Below are 18,642 nucleotides of genomic sequence, written 5' to 3' on the forward strand. Positions count from 1 at the left end.
AAGTGATGTAACTCTCTATATCTTAAAAACTATCGATCCGATAGCAGGGGAAAAATATGACAACAAATTCTTATAGGAGAAACTGTTTAATTCATAGGTCACTAATCAATTGCTAGAGGGCGTCATAATAACAAAAATATCATTTAACAGTATAATTCTTACAGTACCAATTACAGATTATAAAAACAGTTGCAGACAATTTTGTTTGATCTACCATAGGCGTGGATACCTCATTTCATAAATTTATTATTTTTATCAAATTATGAAAGGTAAATAGACGAGTAAAATGTACCTGCCTGTGAGGGAGTTTGGTTTAAACAAGGTACCAGACGTGAACTGAGCCCTTTTGTACCCCACTCGTTTTTTTTTCTGGAAAACGAAATTTCAAAGCAAAAACCATAAAGGAAAATAAATTTTTTGCAAATTAAACAAAAGGAAAAAAAATTTCAATTCCAAATATAATATTTAAAATAATTTGCTGCGTTTATATATCTAAATCTTTATTATTAAATTCATCCGCCTTGGTCTAAAGAAGATATTTCTATTTATTTAAAGAAATTTATGAACTAAAGGAATCTCACCAAAGAGCCCCATTGCTTATAGCAGACTGCCTGGCAGGAATATTTCGAAGAACTTGTATACATACGCCTTCCGACAGCTTCGGCCAATAGAAATGTATTTATGTTTACGATTCGATGTTTTCATTGGTAAACATTGGAGATGATGAGTCCATGTGGACTGACTGTTTGTTAGATGTTTATCGAATTTTATACGGGTAGTAAATATTATTTTTCATTTCTCAATTTGGTATGAGTGTCGTGCGTATTTATGAAATATTGATTGTTCTTCACATAACTGTCTTCTACAAATGATATTGGAAAAACTATACCACAAAGTTGGAAAATTTCACTTAAGTTTACTCCAGAACTTTGTTCTATAGTAGGAGTGAGTGGGAAAACTATACAGGGGGTTTCCCATAAGAACCGACACAGACCAAACGATTACGATTAGTGGCAAGCGGCAAGTTCAATTTGGAAATATCAAATATGGTACATTATGTGTGACTATTAATGGTTTTAAATATTGATTAGTAGAAGGCGATCAAACCGTTATCGGGGGTTAAATAGGGGTATCCCATCCTTAAAATTCCGCAAAAGTTTTTTATCCCTCAGTTTAATAAAAAAAAAATTGATTCTTATCTATGAATAATTCAATTCTAAAACTTTTTCTACTCCTATAATTTTTCATAAAACTTCCATTATTTTTAAGAGAAAGTTGAATAACTAGAAACATGTTTTCAGCAATATTATTTAAAAAGTAAGAGAAAAGTCAAGATTTATACATCAAATTTGACGATTTGCAATTGATTTCTTAGTACTAATTGAATTATCATGATTTTTTTCCTTGGACAATAAATTATTCTCGCTGAACATTAAAGTTTACGTTGGCCATATAATTTTTTATCACATTGTATTTTTCTGTAATACTATTTCACAATTTTTTCAATAATCAACTGGAGAAGAATGAACACCTCCTTTTAACGCCTCCCAAAGAAATTAATCACATTTAATGAGGTTCGGTGAGCAAGGTGGCCAACGTTGAAGACAATTATTTCCTAGTCCAATTAACTTATTTGGATATTGGCGGTTGGAAAAGCCTCTAATATATACATTAAAATGAAGGTGCCCCATTATGCATGTTCCAATCTCAATAGACGTCAAATACATCCGTGAAACACTAAATAAGTTACGCCAGTTAGAGGGTTTGGTGAAATATCTGGTCCAATCAAACAATGAATTGAAACTTGATAATTTTAATGTGAAAATTCATAGCCAACTTTTGATTTTTTATGAAATATTACAAGAGTATAAAATTTTAAAATATGATTATCCATGGTATGAAAATATTTTTTTTTTTATATTAACCGATAAGTAAAAGTGAAATTTTAAGGTTAGATCGGCATTAATAAAACCCCCATAATAGTTCGATCCCCTTCTACTTACCATTACTTTAAACCCTTAACAGTCCCATACAGTGTACCTAATTTGGTATTTTTAAGTGAATCGGTTGCAAGGAAATTAATTTTTCGAAATTATTCGCTCATCTTTGAAGCACCATAACTCATCAAGAATACAACTTGGTGTAGTGGTAAATTGAATCGTCATATTTTGGGCTCCCCTATTCGCTTCAGCTCTGTGTCGGATCTTATACGAAACACCCTGTATAAATTATGCCGATTTTTGAATTCTATCATTATTAACGCAATATCATTGGAAAAGGGATTCAATGCGCTATCAATTGTATAATTATTCTATTATAGCTTTTTGTAACGATTATTTTGAAGAGGGGGGCTATTTCAATTTGTATTCTTTCAACTTTTGTAAGGAATGCCAAAATAACAGAAATTTAGCTACCGAGAAACCAAAATTTTTAATAGAAAAAGGAAAGTACATATGTATTCTTCTCTAGAAACAAATTTTCGACAGTAGACTTGCCACGTATAGATATGATGAGAATTACCCAGAAGTGAGTCCAAGGACACTTTTAAAAGAAGTCCGCTAAGAAAAAGCAATCCAGAAAGTCTATATATAGTATTACCCAAAGAACGTACACTAAGAAGAAATGCAAACTTAGTTGTTATTCAGTGGAAACAACATGGCGGATTTTAGATGCCAGTGCCCTCGATGGTACGTGGCAGAACTAATATATTCTCGCGGTTCATTCAAATTTTTAACACAGAATCTCTACTGTATTCTGTTATTCATTTTCATCCATTTCTGATTTTGCAGTTTTCTGAATTCACGATAAAAAGCATCTCAGAATTTGGATACATGTACTTACAAAATAATATTTACATACCTTTACATATACTGAATACACTGTTTACATCACCACTACACCAACACTCACAACTACACTGTCTGACGCGCGTTTCGATAACCAAGTTATCGTCTTCACAGACTGAAGGTAAACTAAAAGTTTTAGTTTTTAACTTGGCTTTACACATGTCAATTTATCACAGTTGAAATAGTAGATTCTAGAGACTTTTGCACATAGAAAGAGCAAAAATTTTATCCTGTATAGCTCATCGTTTTGGTCTACCTTGTCTATACACTCAAACGTTCCAATTTCACACATTTTGTTCAATGTCTTCAACTGCTGATTGTTATTTTTCAAACTGTTTTTCAATTTTGATATTTTGGCTAATGTATTCCGATGAACTTGATTACCATTTCCCTAGGTTCCAGCTACAGTCAAAAAACCCGATTTTCGTTTGTCAAAACTACTAATTTCCTATGTAACAATGAAATCTTTACTATAAATTTCACCCAATCGATAATTTCATGTTGAGCATTGAATTATTCCCATTTAGAACACACATCAGGAAAGCGTTTAGGAAAGTAAAAAAATGTTCATTTATCTTGACAATTGACATTGACGGTAATGACACATGTTTATTACACTAGCGCCGCGATTGGTAAGTGGAAGAACTAAATTTGTGTTGCCGAAATTTGATTGCAAGTTGACCTTATTGGATATATTTTTGGGTATTACCTAAGGACCATAAAAGAAATGAGAAACCACACACCAAATAAATTTCGACAAGATGAAACTGTTACGAGTGGAAGACAAATGATAGATCTGCTTTCTCAGAATTCTCGAGCCTTCTATAGCCGATAAGCAATTGGTTGAAAAATAATTCACAGAATTGGCTACATTCAAAAAATATTAATTTCCTTTCTTTCATAAAGAGAAGTTAAAAGAATATGAAATTGGTGAAATTGCAAAAAACCTTGGAATGACGGTGGTTAGTTACCATATCATTGAGGACTGAACCCGATTGAACTGGTATGGACACAGATAAATGAAAAAGTTTTCAAAAAATCATTTTTTTGAAATGAGTGATGTTAAGCAATTGTTTTTAGAGGCTATAGACAACGTGAAGCCTAAAAACAGGGAAAAGGCAGTTAATCATACAATGTACTAGCCCAAAGTATGCGCGTTACGACAATGACAACTTTTTCAAGTTTTTTTTAATATTAAACTGACTTAATATTAATATAAGCTGTCCAATTATCAGCTAATGCTTCTCGATCCCGTATAGGTGGAATTATTTTATTTTTTTCGTGAAAGAGGTGCTAAAATATCTCACTGACCATAAAATACTTTTTCTTAAAAAAATTTCTAGCGCTGTCCAATTAATAAGATCAACTGAACTTTTATGAGCAATTTCTAACCTTTCAGATGGTATAACTAGTCAATCGAAATTCCACATAAGGTCGCTGAGATGTTGGTAAAGGCGACAAAAGATGAAAAGCCTACAGGCTGTCAATCTATAAATACTCCACTGAAACCTATTCATGATTTTTATACCTTCAAGTCTAAATTCATATAAAGTGTCCATTACATTTTCTTTTTGTATTAGTTTCTTCAGTTCAAACAGCATGTTTGAAAATAATAGATATTCACAATTCACTATCGTAAAGAAGACTAATGCGTTTCTCATAAAGAAACGTATATATAAGATCAAATGAGTTTAATTAATTATTTTCCAAAATTATGATTTCGTTATTATTATTGCAACAATCTCGTCGACATAAATGATTACGTAAACAAAGTAACGTTCAAATTTAACAAAATCTCTCTCAAGTATTGTATTCAAAAGAAGTAACAGAACAGAGAACGGCGTTTCTCCTCTCCCACGCTACCTCGTCGACCTTTTTCGACTGTTATTCAGCCTACGAAACCTTATTTCCATCTCTCTTCTGATCACATAACTCTCCCATTTTCCTTCTCTATCCTTTTTGTGTGCTTTCACGCAAAGTTTTATCTTTCTGTCCCCTATACTAAACCAGTGGAGTAGGTGATTATATTTAAATTATTGAAAATAGCTAAAACAAATGTTGAAGAAAGTTTAATTGTTTAATGTGGTTTGATCTTAATTCTTGTTTCATAAATCAATATATTTCCTTAGACTGCTTGTCAGATGTTTTGCCAAAGGAGCATGTAGATCCCACACAGCATGTTGAGATGCGTACTAAAATAAATCCACCTGAATGGAAAAGCTATTGAGGGTAGATAGAAGGAGAATAATTTGTCTGTATATAAAATTGTCCTTTGAAATGAGTTAAATAAGGGTGGCGACACATTAGCATCGGAGTAAATTTTAAAGAAAGCGCCAAATATTTAAGCCCTAGACAACTCTTTACAATGCAAATTGTTGAAATGCTTAATAATAAATAATTATATTCAATTTTTTGCATACTTAAATTCATTTACAATTGCTATATTCATACCATACCCTTTACCAACAGCAGCGCTATTCTGGAAAGTTATTAAACTGCTATTTATCGTATACAGCTGATATATTTTTTAATTTTATGAGATATGAGACACTCCTTACTCCTATCCTCCTTAGGAAGAACAGCGTACTATTAATTTTTATAGGTTAAATTGATATTTATATATTAGTATTAAACATTAAGTGGGTAAAATTTTATTTAAATAAAATGTCTTCCAGGAGAAGACACGTTTTTTAAAGCTTATTAATATTCTGATGTATATTCTGAATATAATTTTATATGGTAATTAATTTCATTGAGTACGCCAATGTCTTCCCACCAGATCACAGTCCACTGCCTCGACCTAAACTCTACATCATACACGATTTTCATCCAGTATTCTACGTTAACCCGCAAACGAGATCCGTTATCTCTCTCTGTGATATCATAGAACGTATAATGTTGTCTCTTAATATACGAACGCGCTGCTGTTCTTGTCTCGCAAATGTTCCATTGGCGTGTTGGAAATCCTATCCATCTACGTGACAGAGAATAAGAAACGCCACAAACGAAAATCGTCCTTAATTCCGATGCTTTAGTTGCTAAATTTGAATCAGTATTGTTTTACTGACAGTGTTTTTTCGGAGGTATATCGAATTCTAAAAGAAACTTAAACAAAAAAGTAGTTGGCGGATAACTGCACTCGAGATTGACGTTTTGGTGATAAATGTACGCACTGAAAATAATATCTACTACATTGAAATATTTTTTTGAATATAGTGTTATAGCGAAAGAGATTTTCATAACGTGTCAAACTTACAAAGCTTATTTCTTCATAAAAGAAGTTCATTCTCGTATTAAAAAATAATAAAACATTATTAATTAAAAGCTATTTTATTTTAAGTTCTTATAATTAGTAAATATAGAATTATAGTGAATAGGGTGCGTTACAAAAATCTTTATGCAAGCGTCATAGGCAGTGACAATTCTCATAAAAAAACGAATGTGGTACAAAAAGGGCTCAGTTGAAACAATCACGGAAATGGGGAACACATTTTGGGTGACCACCATGTTCCAATCACGTTTTAGGAACTATACGGCCACGTACCCCCCACGTGGCTGAGACTTTGCAGAAGGTGAAAGTAGAAAATATACGTGGTCTCAGACTCGTTGATTCAGAGTTACACATTGTCGAAAAATAAACAGATAACCAGTCAGATGATAATCCACTGGAAAGTGGGAAATGTCAGTGGCCCAATAAGATGCGACCACTATGGTTTGCCACTTTCAAGTGCATACATTATAACCTCAAAATAGAGACTCAAATACATTTTGACGTTTGGTGATACTACGCAAAAACTGTTAATGTAAAATAGTTACTAAAATTTACATTCACATTAATTAAAAAATTTACAGTTATAATCTGGTGGCAGGATCGCCACAATCGTTTTCCACTTGAAAGTTGAATGGATTTGCAAGTAATGGCCAATTCATAAACTCGACTTTCGGTTTGCCGTTTGTTGTTACAAAATTAAAACCATTGATTTTATCTTTTTCCGTCAACAGTTCGTAGCATCTTTCGTAGCAATAGAAAAGAGTCAAAAACTCTTCGTTATTCTACAAACAAAAACACAAAAATATTACGAAAATATAGTCAGTACACACGTCACAAAGAATAACAAAATTTTTAGGTTAACGGCAGTAACGTCAAATTTATGAATAGGGTGAAAAATTTGATACGAACGTCAAAATAACGTTTGATCACTCTACTTTTCACTTGAATGTTTTGAAACCGTTAAGTTATTTTTCTAGGTTTATAATCTTCACAACAAAGTTGTGAAGTTGGTGGTTAGCACGTCCCAGCCTCCTCGTCTAAATTCCGAAATGATTTAAATACACTAAACCTTCATATTTTCACTAGACATACAACAAGACTTTTTGGTCATAGGAATTTTTACATATGAAAACCGACATTAATCATAAAACACCCCCTCTAAAAGAAAGATCCAAGTAGAAAGAAGTAACAAGAAAATATCTAGAAAACAAAACAAGCTAAGTCGTGTTCAGGAATAATAGATAATAATGTCTGTTGAACCATGAACGATTCTAAAAATTTGGAAGTTCCTGCATCAAAAACTTCTTCCCTCTAAGTTGAGCAATAAAACGAAAAAGAAAACAAAAAAACTTCTTCTCTTTGAGTTACACAATAAAAATAATTGGTTGGCTGAAACCTGCTCTAAGAACTCAGTTTCTCTCAAAATTTATTTGGAAAACTTTAATGTTTTAAATTAAATTCTACAACCAACATTTTGACAACAGTCTCAACATATAATTTGTTCTTCCGTCCATTGCTATCCTATCAAGGAAAAAGCTCAAAGTCATACTGACATACGAGGTCTGGTTATTAAATAACGAGACTGGTTACGAAAAGGGGTTTTATTATAAAAATTATTCTACATTCGATTGCTCCCCTTCAATATACTGCCCTCCCCTCGCCACTTACCTTTCCACATGTTTTTTCCATTGATCGAAGCAGTTCTGGGAGTCTTCTTTGGTTATAGCCTTTAGAAGCTCCTCCGTTTTTTGTTTTACCGCTTCCATCGACTGAAATCGGCTCCCTTTCAAAGCAAATCTTTTTGTAACCTTTCAAGGAAATCTGAGCAGATCCGTTAACGCAAAATCTTTTAGTCAGGAGTCAGATTTTTTTGGCACCAACTTCGCACAGACTTTTTTTCTAACCGTTTCTTTATGGGCGTTTACAGCCTCAGTAATCATTCGGATGCACATTCGACGATCTGTATGCACAATTTGGTTGATTTTGGTCACTGTTTCCGGAGTTAAAACAGTTACAGGGCGACCTGGGCGCTAGTCATCTTCAGTGCTCTCTCGGCCCTCACTAAACCGCTTACTCCACTCAAAAACACGCGCACGAGATAGAGAATTGTCCCCATAAGCCTCAGTCGGAGTTTTTTTCAATTTAACGAGAAATTTGAGAGGGCTCCTGTTTTTAAATAAGCTACCAATTTCTTATGTGCTAACAACTTCTTGAAATAAACGTTTTCTTTTTTAGTGTTCAGAAAACTTTTGAGATTTTGCAGTTGGTCAAAATATTTTCCATCCTCAATTTTGACGTTGTATTGTTATAGAATACTTACAGTATCGAAAGCTTGTCATTCATGTGAAATGTTTTGTGTCTTTGTATAAGTTTTCACTCCAAGATCGTGAATATTCTACTGCAATAATGCGTATGTTTTTAATATCGTCTTTAAACGCAAAATGGAAGTCATTTTCAACGGGCAAAAGTCTTGTTCAATTCTTGCATTCATGCTCTTTGCATCTTTGATGTAGTTTGATCAAGAAAGAATGAACGGCCCACAAATAGCCTTTCTCTCGAAGTTCTGGATGTATTATTTTTTTCCTTTTAGGAACTATGATTTAAGAGGTTCAAACATTTGCAGACTCCTTTCTATCGCTGGAAAAAGACTCAGCCAGCGCGTCTTTGAATGATAAAGTATTCGTTTAAAATAAATGTCTAATTCTGAGCTAATAATTTTGAGTTGTGTGAAAATTCTAACAAAAACCGGACAAGCCGGACACCATTTATTTTGGCCGGACACGCAGTCAAAGTGACTATCTATATCCGGTTATATCCGGACGCCTGGCAACGCTACCTGCAGATATATGGTTGTCATATTTGAGAATGTACATTTGACAATTGGTTTCCATGGATTTCAAAGTGTCCATGGAGTGAATTGTACAAGCGGTGTAGTTCACATGTCCAGTACGACTCTGAACCGTCTCGGATCTTGTTTCCGATCATGCTCGGATTGTGCATTTTTATGATCGATGCGGCATCCTAAAATTATTAAAAAAATGTTACCTTGTCGTCCAACAAATGGATCACATTCTGTAGATCTTGTTTTCAAAGCAGAAAATACTTGAAATCCGCTTTCAGAGGGCACCGAGTTGGATCGGAAGTGTATATTATACAGCCTTAAATCGAAACGTCAATTATTTACCTGCTTTAAAAACTAATTATCAATTAGAAAAGACCTAAAATCAAGACAATTTAGAAACAAAAACATAAAAGGATATAAGAAATTGGTGTTGTTTTATTCTCAGTTCTAGGTTTCATTTCTTGTTTTATTATTTGTTTCCGGTCTACTTAAAAAATTTACAATTCAAATCCCATCGGAAGGTTTTTGAATCCTTAAGCTGAAATCTATTACAATGTGTTTTTGTATGTAGGAATATCAAAGATTAAATAATATTTAGCACGGTGCAGTTATCGCACACCCTTTCAAAAACGGCGTCGCTGATATAGAAAATAAAACGAAAATCCACGATAATAACCGACGTATATTTCGCGCACGGCGCCAAATTGTTATGGAAAATAAAAGGGACTGAAGAGGGAGGAAATCGAACGCGGGGAAATTTTGAGAAAATGAAGAATTGGAGCTACGAGAAACAAAGAACGAAGCGCGGGCGGTTCCTTAATTCCTCCTCGTAATCAACTTTCCGAATGAAAAAAATTACTACGGTGAAGGGGAGAAACAGAAATTTTATTCGCGCGTACTTGGGAAATTCCATGACAGAATGGGATTACCTATAGTAAAGTTTATGTATAAAGAATCCTTATCGCATATTTAAATGAAATTTAAATCCAGTGAACGAGTGTAATTTATAACGGGGGATAAACTTATCAGACAGAACCGATCAAACTATTAATAACAATAACAAATTACGAGGGTGATGCAATATATTTTGAGATGCAATAAAACTACACATAACATACGTACCTACACACCAAAATGATGGGAGAGTTTCAGTAATGCCTTAAGGCGAATTTCCATCAATCGAAATCACTTGCAACTAGTTTCGTTTTGAAAAACAGGAACAAAAACTTATTTTTGTTTCGAAAACAAACTCGATACCAACCAAATGGACTGAGACTAGCCCGAGTTGCGTGTTTTGTTTTGATATATATTTTCTGTGGTTTCCACGATTTTTTATAATTAAATCATTTGAGGAAAAACAAAAACGAAAGCAAAGGAAACCAAAATAATGGACGACGGACGACGAACGGATTATGGAACCCATAAACAGTTTTTAAACGTTGGGATGAAATCATACACTCGAGGTTTCTTACTTACTCAATTTATTTATGTACTAAGTATACTTAACTATTCACTATTCACTAAATTATCCACCGAGACTCAACTATGCACTAACTTACTTATTTAGTGACTACTAGAGACTTGTTTATATACTCTATAATCATGTCCAGAATGTTCGAAATCACTAATTTACCGTAATCAAATAAAAAAGCTTTCTTATTAATTGATTCTATAAAAAACGGCCACAACAACTGTAAATAAGTTATAGAGACACTAAAAAGAAATTACCGTCGTAAATAAAAAAATAATGTAAATGGGAATTGTACCCTGCGCATACTTAAAATTTTAGATTTTATCAGTATAATAAAACAGAACCGGCTTTACGCTCTAGGTCACTGGACGAGTTGGTAACATTATTCTTTGGTTTTTCTATCTTATTACCTTTTACTTTTTAGAGAGAATTTCATGCGTCATCCAACTTTGCTTTTTTTGTCTGTTACTCACTTCAAGTTTTACATTTTCAAAGAGGTACGATGCTTTTATCTACGAGTTTGGTAGCATCCTGCCTTATTTCTTCAGTTCAGTTTTTCTTTATTAAGTTTTGTAACCTTGACTTGATTTCTCTTGACTAGTTTCATTTTAACTAATCTTGAGTTGTGATCTGTAGATACGCGTATGCATCAGGGTGCTTAAGGATGGTGGTTAAGTTGATGTTATTTATAATTGTAAAAATATCAAAAGTTATTTTATAGATAATTTCAACAGCTACATTATTTGCTTCAAACTTTTCTTCTACCTTCCTAATTGAAATAATCAAAACAAGTTTGTTTTTCCAATGATAATATGAATGGACTATAACCTTCAGTCTTATATACAGGTCTGAAAACGAAGGCAGCTGGGTTGATACAATGCATCTTAACGGTGATAAGTTTTGTTAATCTAATATGAAAAAGTAGTTTATCATGTAAGTATCTATCCCTAGATAGAAGCGCCGTGCCATGGCTATTCCAAATATTTAAAATGCGGACATCATGAGATCCACGCCAGTCTCTAGCCATTGGTCTCGATTTCAAGACCTGTATGTGAGATCATAATATAACAAACGCTGCAATCTCTTATTAATTTAATTCGATAATCATCATTTACCATTTGATCAAATCGTTAGCGCAATTTTTTGATAGTTCTAAGAAACGATTTATCTCGAATTACAGTGAAACTAACAAGTTTTTGGTATTAGAAAGATCTACAACTTTTGTGTTCACAATTTTTTCACATAACCTCAAAATTTATTACAATTAAATACAATTACAAGGTTTTTTGTTTTTTTTTTATATTTTTATCTTTTAAAAACAATTATTTTCTTGTACAAAATCTGTTTAAACTCAAACAATGTAATTTATTTATTTTTTCATTTTTTTTCAGTTAATATTGTTAAGAATGCGTCTCCGACATTAAGCCGGCCCTGTCAGGCTATTATAGAATTCTAAAATTCGTAGAAGGCGGCAACTATTAATCTACGATTGAAATACTAGGAATTCTGAAATTTGGCGGATGCGCTTTTTAATATAACTTTATATTATTTCTATTGTTTCTTTTGAATAATTTCTAGTAAAATCTATTTATATTTTTGTTTCGTTTCTTTAGAAGTAGCTTAGTTTATAATAAAAAGTCGTAGTGAACAGACCGAAGTTTAAGTAATCGACGAATTTAAGTGATAGTGATAAGTGAATTAATTTAAGTTAAGTGTAGTGTATAGTGTTTAAATAAATTAAGAACGTAAAAGACAGTGTCTATAAATTCACCCTACGAATAGAAATCGTATAAATAAATAAGAAAAACATTACAATATCGAAAAACTTTAAATCGAAAATTTTCACGTCGTGAACTTTTTGTACAATGAAATCTCTACTTTCTGATGATGTAAAGAATATACATTCCTATGGTAAGTTTTCACAGAAAATGTAAATAGAAAATCGAAAAAAAAACATACTGGCAAAAGGTATTAATAGTATCAATTTTCAAAAAAAGTGATGCAAAAGGCTGCAATAACTACCAATGAATAACATTAATTAGTACAGCGATTAAAATAATGGAAAAAATATAAAAGAAGAAGAAAAATAATTAAAAACAGTAGACACACTTGAATAATCTCAGTGTGAATTTCGATTGGAAATAAGTATCAAAAATAATACAAAATATTACATCACTCAATAAGTGGTATGACCGACACATAGATGTCGCTGCCATTGTCAAACCCATATGACGTTTATGGAGTACTAATATTCAAAATACGATTTGTAAAATTTCATGACATTTCGATTAATCAGAAAAAAGTGACAGTCATTTTGGTGGAGCTATTTTCGTTATTTTCAAAACAATGGATTAAAAAAATACAGTACAAGCTCAGTAATGGCTTCAAAAGTGGCAGCAGGACTTGGAAAGAACCATTTGTTATTGGATTGCTTATTTTAAACGTGGTCATACAGACACCGATAATGGTAAACGTTCTGGTCGTCGTCTAAATGAGGTGGTTACTCTAAACAACATCAAAAATGTCCACGAATTGGTTATATCTAATTGTAAATTGATATTGCGTGACAACGATGGTTGAATTGAACGAATCACACTTCGAATTGCTTCCTCATCCACGGTATAATCCAGATCTGGTTCCCAGTGACTACTGGTTATTCACTGATATCAAAAATTAGAAGACAAGTTAGAGAAGCGCTGGAATGATGTATGGAATGTATTGCTCTCAAAAGAGATTACATTGATGAATAAAATCAAAAATGTGTTTTTCCATCGAATATTACTAATAAAGAAATTCATTTACTATAGTTTTTGTTTTGATTGATTGTCTACTTAACCGTACTACTATTAATTTGTATGAATTTAGAAAAGTGAGAAACAACTAGTGTTTGATTCCTAAGAAGAAATTAAACACCGTGTAAAATAAGAATTTAAGAGAAAATTATGATTATTAGAATTTCTTTTACAAAATAATTCAATAAATAATAAATAGTTCAAGGACGTATTCTATAAAAGTTAATGCATTGAATCTATAAATAGAATCATAAAGTGACGCCATTTTTGAACGTGGCGCCATCTCTGTCTAAATAGAAGTGTTTTATTGATGTTTTAAGTGATATAAAAACAGAAATTCAGAATTAGCTCTGATCAATATACCTACGTTGTTGAAAGGTTTAAAGTTGATAATAATTGTAACTTTATAATTAATTAAAAACATAAATATATGTGATTATATGATATATTGATAAAATAGTTTTTAATTATCATTATTATTTTAAAATAAAATGTTTGATGTACAGGGTATATACAAAGAATTATAGAGGAAGGAGAAACTATCAACACGTATTTACGCGATTTTACAAATAGGATTAGATTTTGGCAAATTTCTATAAGGTCAGTGTTTGCTTTCCGTCATTTTAACGTGATTATAGGAAACATTACTTAATCAATTTTTAATAATCATTTTGTTTTAATTAAAAATTTTGTTATGTTTAATATACCGGGTATATAAAAACTATAATACGAATAGGATTAGATTTTTTAAAATTTCTATGATGTCAGATATTATCTTGGACGTATAAAAAGCGTGGTGGTAATTTGATTTGATTTTGATCTCAACAAATACTGATTAAATTGATATCGTCATGAAAATAACGTGTTTTTTTTTACTTAAAAATAAGCGAAGCAATTGTATTAATTTTAGTTTACGATACTAGTTTTGGTAGCCCTTCGTTGCTATTACCAGGATAAGTTTTTTGATGAGTGTGTCAAGACTACCTTCCTTACGGTATCTTAAGAACATTGTCCCGAATTTTCTTGTTATGTCGTTCCATCAGTGGCTTGCAGATAGTTTTTATCTTGTGCTATCGAAAATGTAGGTGTAAGAGTAGGCACTTGCACATACCAATTTTGAATGATTCTTCGTAAACCTAAAATATATGTTTTTTTGACGTTTTGAGCATCCTCTACCATCCACTTTAACTTAACGGAATAAGATAGTGTAGAGACTCTTCGTGCTATTTTGCCTCGCTTCAGTCAATTTCCAATCATTGTCAGTTTTTGGCCTGAACTAGAGGATCCGAAGTAAGACAAAGTTTAAACACAATTAAAAGAAGCTTTTTTTAAATATGTTTTTTACGACACCAAATAAATTAATGTAGTTTTATAAATGGAAGAGTAATAAACTTATTATGCAATCGTGATCCATATGTTTATGCTGAACTTCCGAAAAACGCCAATGAAATTTCACAGATGACGATATTTTTGAAATTCCCGCCACCTCGCAAGGTCGAAAATCGCGTGCAGGTAAGTAGGAGCAGAAATATCCGCCATTTTGCTCGTTTATTGAATTAGTGGTAAATAAAACATTGCAAGTTTAAAACATTTTTTGTGGTTTGGTTTTTTGAGTTAAAACTAAAAGGAATACTTTCAAAAATGTAAGTAATTATTAAATAATCCAATGTTCCGTCAATGGATGATTAATTTTTTATTTTTAGGCTCTCATATTATTCACAAATAACATCATCCTAAACACAGACTCTCCCAAAAAGATGGAACCTTTTTGAAACAGCAACAAATGCCAACAGAGGCTCAAGCAAAAATTTGGGCCATTAATAATAATCTTGTGCGAGTCAATAGATGGTGCAGCAAGCACAACCAGGTTGCTAAATTGTATGATGATGGTACCGTTTTCGGCCACTTCAGATGTTTCGGAAAAGTCAAGGGCAGATCGTTCGACCATGAAGGTTCAGCGGCAGAAGACACATGGTTCGAACGATTGCGCACCAACGTCCGTGAAAGAATAATCATCACCTATTGTTTTATTAGAAGGATTTTCATTTGAACAGACGTTAAAAGAGGCCTCAATCTTGGAAACAACAGTTTCGTCAGAATCAGTGAGCAACGTCTTCAACTATGCCCGTGAAGTTTGTATGGCCAGCTTAGTCCGAGCATATGAAGATGAAGGATAAATTGGTGGAGATGGTTGCGTCGTTGAAATAGACGAATGTAAAATCGGACGAAGAAAATACAATAAAGGGCGCATGGTCGAGGGTCATTGGATATTAGGAATGATCGAGTGTGGCGGTGACGGTTACGGATTGAAAATATGTCCTGATAACTCTAGAAGTACCGAAACATTGATGGAGCTGATAAAGAAGCATGTCAAAGTCGGAACTATCATTTATACTGACTGCTGGAAAGGATATTTGGCGCTAGAAAGTGAAGGCTACCAGCACTTTACAGTCAGTCAACCATCAAGAGCACTTTATTGACCCTGAAATAGGGGCTTACACCGAAAATATTGAATCCAGCTGGAGACACACGAGAAGAATAAAAAGTAACTTGGACCTACATCTGTGACTAAATTTTTGTGGAATACAATTGCTTTTCATTTATTTCTATTTTTTTTTGCTCTTTTGGGATCGGGAAATACGCCGATGCTATCGATTCGGTCAGGTTAGGTTAGGTTAGGTTAGGTCCGGTGCGTTTATTATCGTATTTCTATTTTTCTTCCTTTTTTTTCTTAGTCCTTATTCGATTGTGATCATTACCTATCATTTTTACCTTCCAATTCCTCTTGGCGTTTTTCCGAAGATTATCCATGACATCTTTCAGTAGACAGTTGAAATATTTTCTCAAGTTCTACCTCGAGTATTTTCGTGTGAAATAACATTTGTATAAATATAATGAATATATCGGGTGTACACTCATATCTTCACCTAATTAACCTGTTTATAACTTCCTAACAGCTGAACATGAACATAAACATACATTTTTTTTTCGAAAATGTTTTATTTTTCCATGAGGTATCCCATACAGGAAACCCCAGAGTTGACAAAGGAGCCAAGCCTGGGCCAGGCCTGGCTTCTGCGTACCTTTATTGGCCCATGCGTGGGCCAGGCTACTACTACTACTCAGCTTCGACCATACCAATGATTACCCAAGCTCGGCCCAAGGCTGATATCCCAGACTTGGCCATTCATTGGCCACCTAGGCTTAGGCCAAGGTTGTTTGACCCAGCCTTGGCCATTCATTGGGGAAAGCTTCGGCTGATCGGTGACATACGGCGTGGTTCGAATATTTTCGCCCAAGACCCCATTGGCAGCCAAACTTTTTTTATTATGGGTCTGATCAATCCAATCTCTAGTTAATTCAGTGTGTGTATTTCTTATCACATTTTTTATCAATTATTACTACTGAAGGTAACCGTGTCTGATACGTATCTTCGAGTTCAAAGATGGCGTGCATTGAATAGAGAAAAAAACTCAATTGTGAACGAGCAAAGTTTAAATAATTTTAGTGTGAACATCAGCCCTGATATGATAATAATATTATTATTATGTTGTTAATTACAGTAAGAGTAAGATTAAAAATTTATGTTTGTTTATTTTTAAAATCAAAAAATGAAATAAAGATAAAGAAGAAAAAGTTATGTAATGAATAAGTCTTGGTATTTAACCTTGACCCGGTCCTGGCAGTTAAGGTTAGCCCAGCCCTGGCTTTTAAGCATGGCCCAGTCTTGGCGACCAAGCTTGGCCCATCGTTATCACTCCAGAGTTTTACCAAGATTGTAAGCCAGGCTTGGCCCAGTGTTCTACATAGTTGGGCCAAGCCTGGGCTAAGCTTGGGCCCTTGGAACTTTCCTCTATAGGATGTCAAGAGCATTACTCCATATATCAAATATGAAATCCTTACTACACGCTGTACAAACTCAGCAATGGCTTCAAAAGTGTTATCAGGACTCTGCTTCATCGAAAGGAACCATTTTTTATTGGTTTCCTGAATTTAAACGTGGTCGTACTGACATCGATTATAGTGAACGTTCTGGTCTTACTTCAGAAAACATCAGGAAAGTTCACATCTAACTAACATTTGACCATGAGAAAGCTTTTTTCAAAGTGGGTGCCGCGTTTACTCACAGTCGATCAAAAACAACAAAGTGTTGATGATTCAGAGCAACGTTGGGCCACGTTTACACGTAATAAATCAGATTTTTTGCATCGATGTATGACAATGGATGAAACATGGATCCATCACTTCACTCCTCAAACGATCATCATCTGAGTGGATTGCAACCACGTCGGAAGCATCCTAAGGCACAACATTCTACTGGGATGGTTATGGCTTCAGTATTTTGGGATGCGCATGGAATATTGTTCATTGACGACATACTACATAGAGTCGTTGAATAATTTGAATGCAAAATTCAAGGAAAAACGAAAAAAAAACAAGGTTTCACAGAGACAATGCACCGATTCTCAAACCGATTGCAACGATGGTTAAATTGAACGAATCACACTTCGAAATGCTTCCTCATCTACCGTATAGTCGAGATCTGGTCTTCAGAGACTACTGGCTATTCGCTGATCTCAAAAAAATGCTCGCCGTTAAGAAATTCAGCTCAAATGAAGAAGCAATTGCTGAAACTGAAGCTTATCTTGAGGAAAAAGATAAATCCTTCTACAAGCACGGCATCGAGAAGTTTGAGAAGCGTTGTGGCCTTTCACTTTCTATGCTTTTCAGCATTTATTTCAGGACTGACATGAGCGTTGGAAAATTCCATTAAGTTTTGGCTGCTGGGTTTTTAGATCGAGCATATTATATCCTGTATAACTGTCTTTTACGACGAATGGTGCTTAGAATTTTAGGGATATATTGACGATTACTCCCTTGGGAATATGTATTTTCGTGAATTTTCGAAGACTTCTAGGTATTTCATCAAAAAATTGAAACCCTCGTTTTGTAGTGATCGATGTCAATTTTTCAAAACTTCTTTTCAAATCATAATCAGACATACTGTATAGTATACAGGTATTGCAAACTTTGAATTGCTTTTTTCAGAAAACTATTATATTTTCCACATTTCAACAAATTATTAGCGATCTAGCCCTACAAATAACGGAGCTATGAAATTTTTGTAAAACGCTCAATTTCCCGGATTTTTTTTTCTCAAGATCTAATTAACCGAATGAGACGTTTAACCACTCATTTTATAGATATTTTCATTCTGTTTGATTCATTTCATTCGCGCATTTCCACGAATTTTATAAACAAGAAAGACGGTCTTGACAATAAATTATTGTTGTCTGTTATTCTGGTAATTATCTTTTATCTTCTGGTCGCAGTCTATTTTACATTATATGACGAAACATCATTTTTCTCTTACATAACCTTTTGTTTACCAAACTTGGAGAGCTTCTTGTTGATGAAAT

The sequence above is a fragment of the Diorhabda carinulata genome, chromosome 5 (genome assembly GCF_026250575.1).
Source record: "Diorhabda carinulata isolate Delta chromosome 5, icDioCari1.1, whole genome shotgun sequence".
In the NCBI taxonomy this organism is placed as follows: Eukaryota; Metazoa; Arthropoda; class Insecta; order Coleoptera; family Chrysomelidae; genus Diorhabda; species Diorhabda carinulata.